Genomic DNA, 19,669 nt, shown 5'->3' with positions numbered 1-19,669 from the left:
GTCCTCCAGAAAAACAGAACCAAAAAGATGTGGGTATATACATATACAGAGAGAAAGGGGTGTGTTTTAAGGAGTTGGCTCACATGATTATGAGGCCCAGCAGGTCCAAAATCTGCAGGATAAGCCAGCAAAGATGGAGACCCAGGGAAGAGTTGCAGTTCAAGTCTGAAGGCTGTTCACTGGCAGCATTTTTTCTTCTTCTAAGAAGGTCAGTCTTTCTGTTCAGGCCTTTAACTGATTGGACAGAGTCTACCCACATTATGGAGAATAATCTGCTTTACTCAAAGTCTTTTTTTTTTTAATTAATTATTTAACTCAAAGTCTTAGTGTTAATCTCATCCCCCCAAAACCCTCACATTGGGGTACCTGGGTGGCTCAGTCAGTTAAGCGTCCAACTTCAGCTCAGGTCATGATCTAATGGTTTGTGGGTTCAAGCCCCGTGTTGGGCTCTGTGTTGACAGCTTGGAGCCTGGAGCCTGCGTTAGACTCTGTGTCTTCTCTCTTCCCCTCCCCTGCTCATGCTCTTTCTCTCTCAAAAATAAATAAACATTAAAAAATTAAAGAAAAAAAAAAACCTCACAGAAATATCCAAAATAGTGCTTGACCAAATATCTCAGTACAGTGGCTCAGCCTAGTTGACATGTAAAATATACCATCACCCTTTTGGGGGGAGAACCATGATTATAGTGTCTGCCCTGAGGAAGGGGAGGGCAAGGGGCACCTATCTGTTGTGTTGGCCTTTTCTGGTCTAGGACAGCCTGGGAGGATGTAGGAGAGGGGTATTTCAGGAATGACAGGAATGACCAGGGCTTCCCCAGGTAAAGGAAATCTCAGGTTTAAATTATCCCCTTCACTCATTTTATGGTGTTGTGGCTGTTGCTTTCCTCCTGCAGGGCTGAGGTTATTAGGGAAGAGCCTCCTGACCAGGGAGGACCAACCAAAAGAAAAGCTTCCTTTATAGGCCTGAGACTGGCCAGGTTCCAGGGCTCCCTGGGGCAGCAGCAGGAGTTGAAGGACAAGGCCCTGCCCTTCCGAGGCCTAGGGCCTCCCCTGACATAGGACCCGAGTCCTAAGGTCATAATCCCCTCCTCCACTGGCTGTTGTAGCTCCTCCCCTGAACACCATTAGTCCTGGATAAATACCACTTAAATCAAATCCATGTTGCGCCAGGGACTAAAAGTGTAAATCTTAGAAAAATAAAGCACAAAATTATGAAAATAAACCAAACTTATATTTAACACAGTTTAGATTATTATGGTGCTGTGTGTTAATTCTTAGCTGGAACAGAGAATGAGTCAAATGCTAAATTTCTTTGCCTTCTGGGTCCTCCCTGAGGCAGACCCCAAGGGGCCACCCTGATCCAGTATCCCTTCTTCCTTGGGAGAAGACCTGTTTGCAGCCTGGGAGAGCAGCTGGGAGCAGGAAGGAGGTGTCAGAAGAACTCGCTGTGGGACATAGACTTTGAAGTGCAGTACCTGAGGGAGGAACAGGTGCTTGATGACAGGGTCAGTGGCTGCCATGTTTGACCGAAAGCGTGGACCTGGGGAGGGCCGAGGCAAAAATAGTCAGCCACATTAGGCAGAGATGTTTGAGTGGGGACATGTTCTGAGGTCTTTGGCTACTTTTTCATCCTGATGAAAATGGAGCTTGCCTATCAAGGTCCCAGTTACTGATCTGTAGTACTTGGACACAAGGAAAGTGCGTGGCAAATACAAATTTAATTCTCCTCTTGCTTTTCTTCACCCATTTCCCCCAGCCTACTTTTCAACCCTCTATTGTCGTGTTCTTGTCTAAGTTGCTAGTCAGGGAAAGCATAATTTGTAAGTAGTGAACTTGGATATTTGGCTGAGGAATTTTCCAACCAAAGCATGGAACATGTAGCCTGGTTTTTCCTTTGCTGCGTCTAGTAAAATGTGAGAGGAAAGGAGTGAATTGGAGATGGAACTGTTAGCAAAAAGAAGCCTGTGCTTGATGATTTGGGAGATTCTCCGCCTCTTCAGATTCCAAAGGATGCTAAAAGTAGGAAATTGGCTTTGAGAAAGCATGCTCTGGAGAAAGGCCAGTGGTAAGGCTAGACAGCCTTTGCTGTGGAGATTGGGTATGTGACTCGTGGATCCAATCAAACATCTTAGCAGAAGCCAGGACTAGAGACAGGCTTCTCCAGGAAGAATCTATAGAGAACCTTCTTGTTTAATGGTGGAGATCCCCTTGATATACATGGGAGACACACGAGGTTTTTGAGAATGTTATATTGCAAAAACACTGGCAGTGTGGACTGAAAGGGACAGACCTGGTGAAATGTTTAAAAAAAAAATAGAGCATTTGGACTTCTAGTATTCTAATTATAGGAAATGGACTGATAGAATTACTCTACTAACTCATGTTATCCTTTAAGAAAAGGGAAGAATGACTCCAGGGGCAGAGCTGTGGACACAAAGGCAGAGGCCAGAGAAGGAAGCCTAAAGGCAGGGGCCTGTGGAGCCTCTGTGGGCCCAGAGGGTGGAGGACCAAGCCACAGAGGGTCACTTTCAGGCCAGGAAAGCTAAAGGAATTTGCTCTATTGGGTTTCAAATTTACTTAGGTCCAGTGACCTCTATGTTCCTTTCATTTTTTCCCTGTGCCTATATTTTAAAAGCAGAAAACTTGTCTTTTAGTTTCACACATCTGTAGATGGAGAGGCATTTGGCCCCAGGATGGATCATATCAGTATAACCCATGCCTGATTAGAGGGGTTAAATGATATTTTTGAGCGGGTGATACTTACAAGAGATTTTGGACTTAGAGTATGGTCTAGTGAGGTGAGAATTCAGGGATGTTGGGATGGGGTGAATGTATTTTACACATGTGAATGAAGTTTTGGGGACTGGAGGGTGGGGCGGACTATAGTGGTTTGTAGAACTGTGGACCACAAAAGCCATATCCACCTAGAAGCTCAGAAATGACCTTACTTGGAACAAAGTCTTTGCAGATATAATTAAGGTAAGGTTCTCAAGATGAGGTCATCCCTTTTAGGGTGGGCTCTTTACCCAATGGTGTGTGTCCAATGACACAGATTGACAGAGGGAAGGGCGAATGAGGCTAGAGGCCAAGATTGGAGTTATGTGGCCCCAAGCCAAGGAACGCCAGTGGTTGCCTGAAGCCACCAGACACTAAGAGAAAGGTAGGGAAGGACTTCTCTCTGAGAGACTCCAGAGGGGACCAAACCCACTGACACGCTGATTTTGGACTTCTGGCCAAGAGAACTGCGAGAGAATAAATTTCTGTTATTTAACACTACCAAGTTTGGTAGTTGGTTAGGACAGCCCTAGGAAATGAATACGGATTTTAGATGGAAAGGACTGAAGTCAGAAAAAGTCTAAAGTCCTTTGCAGCTATGGGCAGGCCTCTTAACTCCACTGAGCCTGGACTTTGTCATGAGGAATGGCAGGGGTTGCCATGAGAGCTGAGTGTGTGTTGGCAGTAGAAGGCTTTACAGGTTAACATAGAGTCAGTACCGGTGTGTACTGATGGCCAGCTCTGTTCCTTCCTTCCTTTCCTGTAGTTCCCACCCAACAGATGAGAAAACCTAGGCCCAGGGCTTTGTTTTGCAACCAGACAGCAGAGCCGGCATTTGAAGCCATTTGTCTGGCTCCAAAGACCAGGTACTGTCCACTATACCCACTACCCCTGGAGCCCCCAAGGAAACGGTAGGTACCAGTGGCGTTTCCTCCTTGGGGCAGGACCCTCCAACCTCCAGAGCAGCTTTGTAGGTGAGCCGGGTACCCCACTGAGGCTTCTCCTGGGCCACGGAGCCTATAAAAACACATTTCAGAAGCTCCTGAGGTCTAGAGCTCCTGACCTCCTCTCAGCCCCCACTTTCCACTAACCATAATTAGTGGCCGGTGCCTATTGGGCACTGGGGACATTGCAGGGTGGGGGCTTTAAATTAGATGGCCCTCCTCCCAAACCTGGTGACATCCTTGTCAGATTTCACTAATCAACTTGGACACATCTGACCGCTTGAACTCCCTCAGAGGCAGGGCACAGCCATTCCAAATAAACAGTCGCATTCCCCTCTTGGCCAGGGCTGGCCCGCTGGAGCCAGTCAGACCCTGGCCCCTGTCTCTGCTGCCTGTGTCCATTCCCAGCTGGGGCCCATTAGCCAATTGAGGAAATGTTGGGGAACGGGAATGAAGGAGAAAAACCAAATCCCACTTAGAGCCCAGAATGGCGTAAACACCAGCCATCTTGAGATTCGCCAGCCTTCTCCTCAAGGCTTTTTGGCCTGGGAAATCCCTCTGGTCGCATCTGATCCTGGGATTTTCGGCTAGTGATGTTTCCAATGGGTATTGGCTGTCAGAGTTGTAGCGTCAGAAACTGTCAGAGCCACACACCATGGAGAGAGAGAGAGAGAGAGAGAGAGAGAGAGAGAGACGTCTGGGAGTTCAGAGGCAAGTTCTTGGCCTCTCTCTGTCTCGCTGATTCTTCACAAACTCAAGTCTTGCCTCAGTCTGGGGCCTCTGGAAGAGGGGCACTATGGTGCGGTGCCCACTGGGGATGGCGGGTGGAAGGTTCCTAGCACCGAGTAGGCACGTGGGTTTTAGGTGATAATTCTTGTCTTTATTGTTGCCATTCAGCGTTACTTTCCTGTGGAATTTCTCTTGTGGGGTACGGGAGGAGGAAATGGCAGGGCACTTCCCAGGTTGCAAGGAAACAGTTCTTTTCAGGGCTGCTAAATGAGTCGTTGAGATGGAAATACGCGTCACGGCCCTCATGTCAGTTTTCTCATAATGGTGACAAACATTATTAGGTATATAAAGATGCCTATTTAGTTGGTAAAACTGTTAGAGGGAAGTTCAGAATTTGGTAGTATATTTCTCTAAATTGAGTCCATATTCAGACTTATTTTTTCCTTTATGAACACCCCCTGAAAGGAAAAAAAAATTATCAAATACTACTAGACGTTGTTACTCTGACCTTTGCCTCCACTCTTGGGCGTTGATTGCAAGGTGAGAAGAGAAAGCCGTGGCATCTGGAAAGATGCATTTTCTCCCTTCAGCAAGCCCACAGCTGCATCCTCTGCCTGACCTGCCCTGCCCCTACTCCTAGCAACCCTCCTCCCCTTGTCCTTGTTTTTCACCCAGAAGCCTTGGTGAGCTGTCCCCCTACCCTGGAGCACGTGACCTCTTCCCTTCCTCTGGATTGTTAGCCGCTGCCTCCCATGGGTGCTCTGGGTCAGCACTTAGGCACTGCCTGGCACTGTGTCTGTCTCTGTGCCTGCGTCTCCCACCACACTCATCTCCTGGAGGGCAGAGACTGGGTCCTGTCCTTCTCTGTGCTCTTAGCACCTGTCCTAGGGCTAGGGTCAGAGGAGGCCCCAGAAACTAGTTGATGAAAAAAAAAAACAGTAGGGAACACCCATAAAGCAAATAAATGATTTGTTTTGTAGTAGGATTTTGATTCAGAATAGATAGTGAACGACTGTGGATGGCTGGGTTTGCAGCGGCTGCTCCCCAACCTCATGGATCCAGATGGAGAAGCCTAGAGTCGGGCAGCTGGCTGCTTCCTATGCCGGCAGTCTTCTTTTTGAGGCTCGAGTCTTGATGCTTCACTAGCGAGTAGCGCGAGATATTCCTGTGTCCCAGTGCCAGCTCATTTTCGGTTATAAACCAGGGGCCCAGGGCTACAGAGCTGCTTCCCGAGCCACCTGTGCACATCAGCTCTTAAGACTGAGCTCCCTCTGTTTCTGTGTCTTTTATCAAAAATGTAAAGCCTGATCGTCATCCTTGATCATTTCATGTTTCAGAAGATCTATAAAGAAGGAATGCTTTTTGTGAGTTTGATGTTTTCATGGTTGTCGGCCTCGGGGTGGAAACTCCTGGGAGTCCGTTCTCTGTACCTGGATGTCACATGTGCCAGGGGCGTGGAGCTAATGGAGCGGAGGGGGACAGGGAAGGAGAAAGGGGAAGGAAGGAAATGGGGAACAGTTTGGAAAAGCCAGGGGAGAGGGGGCAGAGGCAGAGGCAGGTGTTTATCAGGTGCCTGTGGTCAGATCAACTTTCACTTGGTGTCCTGTCTCAGGGTGGTGAGTGGAGGGGTGGCGGTGGGGGTCTCTGCCATCAGACCCTTGCCCCCAAGCTTCCCCTGTCTCCCGCTGGGACTGCAGCCCTCCCCTGCTCAGGTGCCAGCCCTCCAGCCCAGCCTCTCCCTGCTGACAGAGGGACAGATGGCGAGGTCTTTGTAGAGCCGTGCTTGGTCCCACTTATCTGCTGGTGGGCCCCTCGTCTCCAGGATGAAATCTGAAGTGCTCTGTGTGGCAGAGAGCTGGCTGTAGCCTCCCCTTTGTCACCTCTCCAGCCTCGGTTGCTTTCTGGTTTTTTTCACCACCTCCCTGCTGCCCAAACCACCAGTTTGTTCTCTGTATTTATGAGTCCGTCTCTGTTTGTTTGTTCATTCATTTTTTGGATTCCACACAGGAATGAAGTCATGGTATTTGCCTTTCTGTGTGTGTGACTCACCTCTCTCACTCCGTCTCAGTTTCTCATCCCAGAGCAACACCAGATCTCTTGTGCTCCGTGTGTTAGTTAGGGCCCTGGTGGCAAGTGACAGAAATCCAGCTCAGACTGGCCTGATGTGAAGGGGACAGGCTGGTTCCATTACTAAGCCAGGTGGGGCTGGTGCCTCCCTCCAGACCTGTTCTGTGTGGGCCACTCTCCCAGGCCTAGTCCCTGCACCCCGGCTTTCCAGTTCCTCCCCCTCAAGTCCAGGATATAGTGGCCTGTGGCCTTGGGATTAGCTCCCCAAGTCCATTCTACCCAGAGGATGTCTGGTACGTGGGGATGCGCCTCCCCTGCCAGTGACTGGTGAGCCAGATTTGGCCAGTGAGATGGGAAGGGAGGTCTCTTGGGGGGTTTCTCCTGCTACTGGACGTTGAAGCAGGGAGGGCCATGTGACCTTTGGACTTGAGGGGTAAGTTTGAGGTGGAGGCATGCAGAAAGATGCCAGAGGAAAACAGCCCAAAGCAGGGCCCTGACGAGTGCCTGAGTCTGTCCTACCTCAGCACTTGGTGTTAGGAGAGAAATGACATTTCTTTTCTGTTCAGTCAGACTTGTCTGGAGTTACAGAATGGGATATGCTTGGCTGGCTGGACCAGGAGCTCAGCCCTATGGCCAGGACAAGTGCAACAATTTGCTGGGTGAGCTGGATTTCACATTCACCCCTGGATCAGGGGTGGGGACTACTGGGAAGAATGGTTCCCAAAGAAGTTGGGGTACTGATGCTAGGAGGTAGACGCCGGGCAGGCAAAACTGAGAGACATCCACATACTTGGTGTTCGTTCCTGCGTATGGCTGCCTTGACAGCCTGGCCTGGGACACAGAGGGGCTGAGCTTGAGTCCCTCCCCCTCACTTGTTTGCTCTGGAAGTTACGTCACCTCCTGGGGCCTGTTTTCTCCTGAGCTACTTGTGAAGATTCAAGGACATTTACATACTGTGCTTGTAACCAGACCTGCACATGGGGATCACTGTCATTGTTATCACGTGCCACTCTGAATCTTGTCTTTCATCCCATTTACCGTGCATTGTTACTTGGCCCACAGAGTGCAGTGACTCAGGGGTGGGGTCCCTGAGCTTAGCATAGCCTGCACACCACCCCCCTGAACCCTGAGCACCTTGGTGTGGTGAGACCTTTGCCTGTGCCCCGCCTTCCTTCTGGCCTGGGGATCAGAATCACATCTGCAGCTGAGTTGTAATATCCTGTTGTCTCCCCAGCGAGGCCCTGAGAAGGAAGGACAGGCGACAGGCGAGGACAGAGATTGATCTCAGAGCAGGCAGGGAGCTCAGGAAGGTTTTTCTGTGTAGGTGCTGTTGTCAGAGGCGTGTGCCCAGCATGGTAAAGATCTAGCAGGCTGCAGGATGCCGCCTCCCTTCAGGCCTTTTCCTGTGGGCTCCCTCTGGCTTGTCCTCCCCTCAGTCCCAAGGGAACCAAGTGCCGTTCTGCCTCAGCCCCTGGATGAGGCTGCAGCTTCCTCTCCCAGAAGCCCTCTCTTTTGTTCTTGTGTGTTTGTCTTCCTTTATTTCTGAGAATGGATTTCATCACACTCATGTGTCCGTCTGCAGAGATGGTGCTGACACCCACCGCCCATACTGGGTCCTGATCGCTCAGACGCTGGTGGCTGGATGAAGAAGGCTGCCATGTCTGGCCTCGTCGAGGTCCAGCTTCTCTTAGTTTAGCCTCAGATGGCTTCTAGAAGTGTGAGTTCCGCAACACAGCAGGGTATTGGGCCGGCATGGGGAAGGAGCCTCAGCGCAGGCAGCACTGTAGGATGGTTTGTTGGCTGTCTTTGAGTGGTGCTGTGTCCCAGGCTTGGGCCTAAGACCTCTGGAGGTGTTCATTCTGTGCTTCCAGCGGTCCCGGGGGAGGTGCTGTTGTCCCCCATTTGATAGGCATGGAACAGAGACACAGAGACAGAAATCTTCTACAAGCTAATCAGTGGAGGACTCTGGAGTCAAATTCTGGCAGCCAGGCTCTCCGATGTGTGCTCACTCCAGCTCCCTGTGCAGGCATGAGGAGGCCACTGAGGCCAGCTCGACCCTGTCCCTCTCACATCAGATGAAGTCGTTATGGAGATGACCCAGGGACTCTCAGACAAGAAGATCCTGAAACTGACTTTAGAGGTGCTGCTTCATTCTGCCTTATCCTTCTTCATAACTCCACGGGACCCTCCGTCCAGGAGCTGGAGGTCCTGGGCCCGTCCCGAGAACAGCTGTGTGGGCAGGGGCCACAGCTAGCTTCTGGTGCCTGGAGGGGCCCAGACCAACCACAGTGGGCTGCATCTGATCCTGGGCGGCCTGAGCATGCCCCACCGTCCTCTGCAGAGCTGACCCTGGCTCTCTCAGGCCCCGATTGGAGTGGGGGAGAAATGGCTGCTACAACCCCAGCGGTATCCTCTGAAGAAAGGGCAAGAGCCCGGAGTGGCTGTCCAGCCCACCCCAGCTTAGTTCTGCCCCACTGCAAAGGCGGGCCCCCTTTGTGAAGCTGCCAGCTCATCTGGTTGTGCTCAGTGTATGTTCTGAGCCTTGTGCTCACAACTGTGTGGGCAGGTTGGGCTCAGGTTGACCTGCAGTCCTCCTAGCCCTTTTTCAGGACCCTGAGGCTGCAAATAAAACCCGTCCCAATCCGACCAGCTGCTTCCCCTGAGGGCAAGAGTGGGCACTGCCCCCCTGCAGCTTCCTGCTACTACAGCTCTCACTAGGCTGGATGGACATCTTGGGAGCCAGCCTCTCGCCTGCCCACCCGAAGCCTGAATGCAGGCACCCCCACTGCCCACACGTGCCCTGCCCTTCACAGCCCACGTGTAGTATAGCAGGGAGGTAGAGAGCAGGGCGTTGAGCACCACTCTGCCTGGGTTTGCATGCCACACACCTGCTCTGTGACCACAAGGAAGCCACCTCACCTGTCTGTGCTCCAGCTTCCCCCTCTGTAAGGTGGGGGTAATGTTACCTATGTCAGAGAGTCACTATAAGAATTAGATGGGTTATACGGCATCTTTCAATGGCGCTTAGGTTCTAGGACGTGCTCAGTAATCATCGCCTATTGTTACCACCACGTGAAACCTAGTGTCCCTCATGCCTTGGCCAGCACCCTATAGGTAGAGCCCTGGTGGCCAGGTGGCACCCGCAGGTTGCCGGGTGGCAAGCAGACACAGAAGTGGCAAATGTGGGGTCGGAGGGGAGCGTGGCTGGTTTCCAGACCTCTCCTGAGGAAAGTGTGTGTCCCAGACCATGGTGGCCTCACAAGACCCCCAGAGTAGCCAGGGGACCTGCTGTGCCCTGCAAGTCGTTGTATGAAAACCCCTCAAACGTATAAAAGCTTCCGAGTCAAATTAAATCAGTTTATTGTGTCCTGGAAGAGGCTGTGATTCAATTAGAAAGAACACTAATGAGTGCTATGTTGTGGCCTAGGCAACATGCCAGGGCAGTCCCTGCCCACGCGCCAGGCAGGGGACCAGGGTCTGGGGTCCTGGGTGTGATGCCCAGCTGTGTGACCAGGGGCAGGTCCCTCCCCTCTTTCCTGTCAGGCCACCTTTACAGAGAAGTAAGAATCGTTCTCACACGGCAGCCCTTCCTCCCGTGGGCCTCGGGCAGCTGCTTTCCCAGTGCTCTTGACCCCACCGCAGTCAGGTGAGTGTCACGGGGAGGCACCCACTCAGCCCAGGGGAACTGGCACAGACATGAATGCGGGCTTACTGAGACTCCCGGGGGTGCTGCAGTTCCCTCCTCGGCTGTGGGCCGTGGCTAGTATGACGTGCAGGCCTGTCATCGAGGGGGTGGAAAATGTGAGCTGGCAGCGAGGCCGAGAAGGCAGGACCTAGAACACTGGGGGCCCAAAGGGGGCTTCCTCCGTCAGGAAGTGGGAGCCCAGCCAGGATTAGAGCACTAGCTGGAAGCAGTCTTGCTGCAGAAAACGCTCAGTCAGCAGCCAGTTGACTGGTGCTAGGCTGTGCCCAGTGCAAACATGGGTGCCGCCTGCCCCACGGAAGAGTGTTTGATCTTTGGCCTGAGGTCCATTGCCTTCTTTCTGCCCGGAAGCAAGTTCTGGTTCAAGCAGGAAGCATGGCCATACAGGTTCTGTTTAACCAGGGAGATTGCACACCCACGAAGCCAGCCCTGAGTGCAGCCTTCTCACAGCACTGTCGGTGCCTCTCTCATTGAGTTGGGCGTTGAAAGCTGTCAAAGCCCGGGCTGACCCTTGGGGAGCCTGCTGTGGGAGTAGGTGGCATAGGGGTGGTGGGCCGGCAGGCAGCTGTCTCCCCGTGTGGGAAAGGTATTAAGTGAGAACACCCGGCGAATACCCCGGGAGAGCTTTCAGCCCCGCTCCTCGGATGGGGCGTACTGAAGCTGAAGCTCAGAGGACGGCGGGGAGCTTTGCCAGGCCATCCCAAGCAAAAGAGTAGCATGTGGTGAAACCCAGAGGTGAGAGAATGCTGATACGTCTACGGGAAGTGTGACGTTCATCGTGGCAGAGTCTGGGAAGAGGACTGGGCGGCACGTGGTTTTGGCGATCTTCCGAAGATCGCTAGGAGGGCTGGGCTTCGGACATAGGGAGGGTGTTCCGAAGGCCACGTCTAGAAGAGTCTCTAGCAGTGTCATGTCCTATGGTAAAGTCCCACGTGGCTCGAGAGTACGCCTTGTCCTGTTGGGGAGGCACCGCTGCACCCAGGAATTAGGCTTCTCGTGAGAGAAGTCTTCTGGCGGTTCTGGTGCCCTGCTCCTCTGCTCTGGGCCCCGTGTTCTGGTTTGTCTGGGCTCCTTCTTGCTCTCCACACCTTCCTGGTTTTGGACCCCAGGCTCAGTCCCAGGCCCTTTTGTGCAGTGTTTGGAATAAATCCCTCATGGAGCTTCTGTTCCTGGCTTTCCTCCCCTTGACAGGAATTCAGGGCCTAGCGGTATCTGATCCGTTACTTCTCATACTCAGCTGGGGGTGAGGGTAGGCCATTCGGAATCACTGAGGATGCTTGTTAGAAATTCTCAGCTCCACTCTAGTTCGCTAAATCCCAGTCCACAGGAACCAGGGAATTAACGTCCAGGAATTGGGGGTCTGGAGTTGGACAGACCTGGCTCACATCCCTGACTTGCCATGTGCCGTGTGGCCACCTCCCTCTGCCTCGGCTTCCTTACCTGCACAGCAGGGAGGTGTGGATCACAGCGCCTGCTTTGCAGGGTCACTCTGAGAAGTAGGACGGGATAAAGACCTCACATAAAGTGGCCAGGGTGTCCGTTCAGCACATATCATTGACTACCTACTGTGCGCCAGGTGCTAGACCAGGTCATAGGGGTCGAGGGTGAGCAAGGCAGGTCATATTTCTGTTGTCACAGAATTTACCTTCTAACGGTAGGGGGTATGGGCAAAAAAATGGCCTGATTTACCTTATGGTGAAGTGACTGAGAACAGCAGGGGTTGGGGGCTGCTTTAGGTCAGGAAAACTCTGGACACAAAGGATCTGGACTGTCAGAGCTCTGGGGGAAGAGCACAGTGGCAACATCATGCAGCCCCTGTGACGGAGAGGAGGGAGGTAGGGGGGGAGGAGATCATCGAGGGCTTTGGAGGCCATGGCCAGGGTCTGGGTTTGACTGTGAACACACAGTTCACTAGGCTTCCTTTCCCTTGGCTGAAGGAACCGTTGCCAGGCTGGCCAGGGTGCCTCTCTCAGCCCCCACCAGCCCCTCTGACTTGGCACCTCATGGAGAGGCAGGCCAACCTTCAGCCTATGGTGAGTCCCTAACTGCCCTGGCAGCCTTCTGGGGCTCTGCTGGGACTTTTTTGTTTTTATTTTTCTTGTTAAAGGAAAGTTGAGTGTTTCCTGAGTGTGCATAAAGCCAATGCACCACTTAAACTGAATATTTCTAATTCCTTCTTTTGAGAAATAAAACAATAATAAAAATACCATAAACTTTGCTTTAATTGTTCACAGGCTTCAACTTGTAATCATCATAGGGAAAGGGCAAGTGAGATGTCTTATTAAAATAAAGGCACTCGCCTGCTTTTGTTTGAAGTTTTGCTAAAACGCCTGATTATAACATGTCCATGTTTAAAAATAAATTCCAGCCATTCAGGGTTTTCTCTTTTTCTTGTTGTCTTTTCCGAAGTATTTAAATGAGATGATTCTGGGCCAGGGTAACTCGGCGAGTCTGAGCCAGCCTTTGTGGGACGGGGCTGACTGTGGCGCAGCTGCGGCCCCTGCCCCCATCAGACCGCACCACCACCTCCTTGGCTTTGCTAGTAGTCACCGGCGTTGGTGAAGACACAAACGGGTGTGCAGATGAGGATGAGTCCCCGGTCTGCATAACTGCCTCTGCGGGCCGCACAGCATACTCTTTCCCTACATACACACACCAGTAGAGTTTTGGCCCAAGGTAGGGCCTCCTTGGGACCCGGTAGAGCTCCCTGAGAGCGGAGAGCAAAGGTACCAACCGAGGCCGAGGGTCAGAGCAGACTTCCCGGATCTGAAGGCGGAGGAGGACTGATCTAGGAGAAGAGCTGAGGCGTGGGTGTACCAAGTGTTCCAGGAAGAGGGACTGCCAGGGCAAAGCCACCTCCTGTGGTGGGAGATAACTTAGTGTGTTCAAAGACCTGCAAACGAGGCGTTTTAGCTGGAGCTCAGCAAACAGAGCCCCGGAGTAAGACGTGCGATAGAGGTAGGTGGGAGCAGACCACATAGGGTCTAGAGATTGCAGTCTATTAAAGATTTTATCTACTTTAATAACGCAGATGGTTTTGAAGGGTGGAGTGTGTATACATCACGTGTGTGCGTATGTATTTATTGTGTGTCGGAGAGGCAGACAGTATGGAGGACGGGTTCGGCGTGGCCGCGGTACCTTTCTGGGGCCCAGTTAGGAAGGAGGCTGCTGCAGCAGTGCAGGCAGATTGAGGTCGTTTGGGCCAACCTGGTGGCGGCACAGTAGGACCTAGGGATGTTCAGGAGGTGGAATTAACAAGACTTGGCAATGGAGTAGATATGGGGAAAGTGGAGGGGAGAGGCATGTCCAAGACAGCTCCCAGACCTCTGGCTGGAGCAGCAGGCTGGGCGGTGGAGCCGTTAGCGAGCGGGGAGCCCTGGAAGGTCCGAGGGTGAGGGTGGAGGCCAAGAGGGGAGTATGCATTGGGCTTTAATAAGTTTGAGGTGTTTGGGGACTTCCAGTTGGCGCGCAGGTCTAGGAGGCAAACTGATACATGGGGCTGCAGCTCAGAGAAGTTTGGGAGAAGACACTTGAGTTTGTGAGCTCTTACTGTACCTGACCTTTGCTGCTGGGGCCTCTGGTGAGGAAAGATAAGAAAAGTTAAAAAGCGGGCTTTCGCTGTTTCTTCTAAGGTTTTATTTCTGATGTTTAAATGCTCCCAACCCTCCTCTTGTTCTCAGCTTGGGAGCCTTCCCCGCTCTGAAGGTGAGGGCCTGAGTAGCTCAGGCTTTGGCATTTGGGGATCGAGGGGAGGGTATTTGTGGGCACAGTTGCCTTTTTTAAGATCACAGGCACCGGGGCCAGCCTCCGGAGGAGCTGCCCCGGTCTGCCCCAGTGCCAGCCCGGTGTGCAAAGCGCCCCACAGCGAGGAGGGCAGCGCCGTGCCCCCCAGCCTCCGAGATGCTGCCGCCACAAAACAAACGGGGTGACTGGGCGGAAGGTCAGGAGTTTAAGAGCTTGTTTTATTCAAGACGGGGTAAGAGACAGGCGGGGAGTGCGCGGGTTTTATATGTGGATCCTGGTATTTTCTTTTGAGTTGGGGCGGAGAGTGGTTGGGGCAGGGAGGGAAGGCAGCCCGCCAGAGGGAACGTTGCCAAGCAGAGCGCCGCTAATGCGAACCAGAAGGCAGCGGCCCATCTCCTGGCCGGGCTTAATGCAGTCCTTGCCGGCAGGCGGGCGGGCAGGAAGGCGGCCTGGGCAGTGGGCTGCTTAACCCTTCGGCTGCTGGGCCGCCAGTGGGCCTCCCCACCTGAGCACACTCACGTTTCTCAGTCCCGTGCCTTGTAAGATGTTTAGCAGCATCCCTGGCCTGTACCCACGAGATGACAGCAGCACCTCCTCCCCAGCCAGGCCGGCCAAAAGTGTCTCCTGACATTTTTGGTCCCTCGGCCCTGGCCTGGGCTCTGACTGGCCTGCACCCCTTAGGGATCTGTCCTTGGACACACCACTTCCTTCTGTGGGACCCTGAGTGGGGTGAGCATGTGGGGGAGATTTTCTCAAGAAAGAGGTGGCCACAGAGTCAGAGGGGAGGTGTGACCTGCCCAGGGTTGCATGGCTAGTAGGAGCCGGGATGTGAACTCATGTGTTCCTGGGGTTGAGAGCTGGTTGGGCACCCCTCTCTGCATTCCCCGGGCACAGTCGGCTGGGGGACCAGGGGACCCTATGCCTGTAACAGTATCTCTGGTTGTGTTTTTAAAAAATTTCTTGAAGTTTATTTTTTTATTCTGAGAAAAAGGGAGAAAGAGAGTGAGGTAGGAGCAGGGAGAGAGAGAGAGAGGGAGAGAGACTTCCAGGCAGGCTCCATGCTGACACAGTGCAGAGCCAGATGCAGGGCTTGAACTCACAAACCGTGGGGTCATGACCTGAGCCAAAATCAAGAGTCGATGCTTAACTGACTGAGCCGCCCAGGCACCCCTCTGGTTATGAGTGGGGTTTAGGAAGAGTCCTCCTTTCTTGCTTCCTGGGAGGACCGGTTACTGGGTCTGTTTTCTCTGCCTGTTCTGAGTGTGGCAGCCCAAGGAGATGTGTGTGGGGGTGTCTGCTGCAGCGATGTTTATGCTGCGAGCAGATGGAACCGGAGTCCGTGTGCAGTGACAGGCTGGTTAATACAAACCGGGCGGCACAACACAGCCATTGAGAAAGGTGACGTCAATGTAGGTGGCAAGGCTGCCACTAGAACCGTCAGATCCACGAGGCTGGAGATTCTGGTCCATCTGTTTCTCCGTCCTTAATAAACGTTTTGTAAATAAATGGGATGCATATATTGTTAAGTGAAAAGCAAGTCTCGGAACAATATGTGTGATTGGTCTCGTTTATGTAGGAAAACGGTGTACATATGTACATATGTTTGTATCTAGATGCGTCAAAAGATCTGAAAGGAGACACAGCAAACTGTGAATAGTGGTTACATCTTGGGGGAGTGAGGGAAAGTGGAATTTAGGGGGCTGAAAGAGAGCTTTCATGTCTAAGTCTGTAATTGGTGTTCGAATCTTTTACCACGAGCTTGTATTCATCTGTTTCGTGTGTGGCTTTTATGAAAGAAAAAAATGCAAAGAAGCAGAGAAAGAGCAACTTTCGTTCTGCCCTTCCCTGCTTCTCTCTCACCCCGCTTGGGCCTGGGAGAGCCATCCTCCCCAGGGAGGCCTGGCTCTGCTGCTCAGGAAGACCACCTCTTCCTCCGGCAGCCCAAGCGAGGGGGCAGGGCTGGCGGTCACCTGGGCCCTCCTCGTGGATGGCCTCGGCCCAGCTCCCGGCGCCCCGCCCCTCGCCCCTTGTGCCTGCCCAGTGTGCTCAGCAGGTGCCACGGTCCCCGCCTCACCCCGTCTCTGGCTGTTCTAGCCCATTTCTCCCGGCCTTCAGCCCCCCACCCCACTCTGCGCTCTCCACATTCCCCTCTCAGAGATGCATAAAAGTCCTTGCTTGGTGATCTTTATCTCCCGCTGCCTCATTGCCTCCTGCACTTCAGCATATACGAATACTCTTGTCCCTTTTACAGCTGTGGCCATCTTCCCTGACCGTGTCCGGGGAGACCGGATCCACCACTTGCAGTCACCCGCTTGGCCTCAGCCTCGGCAGGCGGGCTTTTGCGGTGATAATGGTGATAAGCTTCCAGGTATCAAAAGCTTGCTCTTTCTTCGTTGCCATAGCAGCTTCTTTTTTCTCTTGCTTCTCCGTGACCCCAGGAAAGAGGCATTTACTCCCCCATTGAACAGGTGAGGACAAACCAAGGCCCAGAGAAGTCAAGTCGTCTCGTCCAGGCTCACACGTCTTCGACATAGACCTGGCCCCAGCAGAACGTGCGCTCCGCGGCACAGATCTGGCCCACATGCCTCTTCTGTGAGCCTGTAACTTACGGTTTACAGCGTCTTTGGATTTGAGCCCCCTGAGTTGAGCCCAGCTTTCTTCAGCTCCTGTGGGGGTCCCTGGGAGTGCCCTTGCCCCTGCCAGCACTGCGTGGTCTCAGGCTCCACAGACCTCCCCGGTCATCCTTTGTGTTGGCTGAGCCTGTGGGACCTTGAGAGAGGACGGGTTTGGTGTCATGTGGCTTGGGTTCTGTGGCTGACTCCAGCACAGCTGTGGTAAGAGCAGGGCCCCAGAAACACACTTTGTGGGCAGACGTAAGCCATGTACTTTGGGGGCTGGGGGAGACAGTGAAGAGAACGGCCCCTTTGGAGGTTCTAGAACCTCAGGAAGCCGGGCAGTGAAGGGGTTTGGACCTGGCGACAGGAAGCTCTTGGGGCGTTTTCACTGTGGAAACGCCAGGATGGAGAGGAGTGCGCACTCGTCCTCTGTGTCTTGCTGAGGGGACCTTCTTGCCGAAGGTCAGAGTTGGTGGCCCAGAGCCCGGGACTAGCAGCATGGAGCCCTCTACCCTTGGAGGTCTCGGTGGCCCAGCTTGTGAAGCCGTCCAGGGACAGGTGATTGGGTGAAGGGGTGAAATCGCCTTCTGTGAAAGGCGATTGGGTGACCTCTTGTGGGCCTAGCACCAGCCTTTGTGCCTCAGCCCTTGCTGTGGGGCTCTGGGTTGGTGACTCCAGCTCTGTGATCCTCGGTGGATGGGTGGGAAGCCGTGAGTCCTGTTCAGTCGGCGGTGGAGTGGAGTCCGAAGCAGGCAGTTGCAGACCCGGTTCTGTCTTGGCCCTTGGGTCTGAATGGATTTCGACAGCAAAAGCCTTGGGAACTTGGCCGTCTCACCGAGCGGGGACTCTGAGAGTCTCCCATGGCACAGAGCCTCATGCTGCCCTCTTGCTCTCACTGTCACCTGCCCTGCAGGGCCCATTGGAGCTGGCTGTCTGGAGCAAGGGCGCCTGGCTGGAGGGGATGGTGGGGGCTCTGCCCTTTCCTGCTGCGAGCAGGGTCCTGGCCTCCTGGCCCTGACTCATGGTCTGATCCTATGACCTGAATGAAATGCCAGTGACCAGTGGTGGGAAGTGGGTGGCCTGTCCCGTTCCAGGCCATAAGTGCATCAGCTCCAGCCTCCTTCCCAGCTGCCGGCCTCGGTTCACAGGGAGCCCTTTGAGGGGCTTTTTGATGTGCACCATGGATGTTTGGCTTGACCAAGTTTGTTTGCTTAAGCATTACTCTTGCCAGTTCATTCGGACCTTCTCTTTCTTTTAAAAATATGCTGCTTGCCAAAGGTTATTTTGGATCTGTTTTTGTTTATCAGGTAGAATTGTTCCAGCACAATTGAAAGCAGACCCACATGTTGACACGCGCTTGAGCTGCTCGCCAGGACACGCGCATACATGCACACGCAGCATCTGTGGAGAGTAGTCTAGGACCCAAGAATATGCATGGTTGTGTGCAGGGTTAGGGGAAGTCGCCTCTTTCCCTGGAGACTTGAGTTTGAAGATTTTCAGCTTCTAGGTGCTAGCAATGGCAGGAAGTCAGGTGCAGAGAAACTAGGGTCTGCTACCCCTTGGGAGAAGCAGCCTGGTGGCTGATGTAGCTTTGGGATCAGGCTGGCTTGAGTGGAACCTTGTTTCGGCCATGGCTGTCTGTGGACCTGCCTGCTCTGGGCCAAGGCTTCCCACTCTGGGGCCAACTCACCCCACCTCCCAGACGCACCGTGGGGACTCTGTGCCGGATGTGAGTGATGGCTCTGGAGAGCAGGCAGGGCTGTCTGCAGTCAGCAAGGGAGAGGGAATGGAATGTGGAGCTCTGTACTTGTGGTTCCTGTTTGAGTGAGTGGCCTTCTCTTATGGATGCAGTTGGATGTTTCCTGCCAGAACACCTGCAGTGAATTTCTTCTGAAAATACATCTCTCTGTCTCCATTGGGACCTGCTGTGTGTACACAGGGCTACTCAGAAAGCCCTTCCTGCAGCTAACCCTTCCTTGTTCCCTGGGCCCCATCGTACCTGGGAGGCACACAGAGGGACGGCGGTGAAGGTTAACTTCTTTTCTACCCCAGGCTGGCAGCTTGGAAGTACTAGTCCAGCTCAGCATGTCCCTGGAATGGGACATTGTGCCCGGAGGGGTGGGCATACTAGCTCGTTCGTGCTTGGTTACCGGTGACGGAGGCCAACTCAGGTGAGTACACATAGAAGAAGAGAATCTATTTGTCTACATCACTGACAAGTCAGGGCGTTCCCGCTTGAAGCAAGGCTCCTCTGGTACTTGAAGGCTTAAATCTCCTCCCGTTTCTTGACTGACGCTGTGCTCCATACGGTTTTGCCCTCAGGCAGACTCTCCTTGCGGGAGCTGCCAGCAGCTCCAGGTTACCTTTCTCGGAGCCGGAACCGATGGCCAGCCCCTCCTTCCCGGCGGTGCTGCGCGAGTGCCGGATCCCCAGGACTCAGGTGCTGCCACCATCAGAGGCCTGGCCAGCAGCCCGTGGGGGGCTCTGCTGCATGTGGGTGGTCTACCTTAGGCCGGAGACAACTGTGTGGTACTGCCATCACCCCTGGCCTGCAGGAACACCTGTTCCGTTTCCAGTCTTGGACCAACGAAGGTGTCCCTATTGGGGGATTTGGAGAAAGCTTCATTCCCTCCCGATGGGAAAGGGAAACTCACATTTTCACCTTTTCTTCAGATGAAAAAAAAAAAATGCTTATCATTAAAAATTCAACACTACTGAAAAGGATGTAAAAATGACCTCCAGTCCCACCCACTGGAGAGAAGCGGTGATACCCTTTGTCAGCACCCCTCCCAAAGCTCTGGTGAATCCACAGACACATGGATACAGTATGACATCCATGGAGTCACATTTATATGTTGCTGTGCGTCCTCCACGCCCCTCCATTCCCACACAACCTGGACATCATTCCTTTTCAATAAGTAGAGATCATATAGTCATGAAGCTGACGGTAAAGCACAAAAGTAATTATGTTTTATCTGAGTTTGGGAATCTTTCTAAAATGTGTTTTATACTCCCTTCGTTCCTCGAACTACACAATTCTTCCTAGAATACTGCATATAATTTCATCTTTTTTTTGATGACTCAGCTCATTT

The 19,669-nt window shown here is 53.0% G+C and overlaps 1 protein-coding gene across 3 annotated transcripts in view; it reads left to right on the top strand.

The window, feature by feature from the left end:
- The window catches only part of EEFSEC (eukaryotic elongation factor, selenocysteine-tRNA specific), a 249,027-nt gene that overhangs the window by 114,882 nt on the left and 114,476 nt on the right, over window positions 1-19,669 (top strand). The window lies entirely within an intron of this gene.

The sequence above is a fragment of the Panthera tigris genome, chromosome A2, assembly GCF_018350195.1.
Source record: "Panthera tigris isolate Pti1 chromosome A2, P.tigris_Pti1_mat1.1, whole genome shotgun sequence".
In the NCBI taxonomy this organism is placed as follows: Eukaryota; Metazoa; Chordata; class Mammalia; order Carnivora; family Felidae; genus Panthera; species Panthera tigris.
This window is presented reverse-complemented; position numbering and strand designations above follow the sequence as displayed.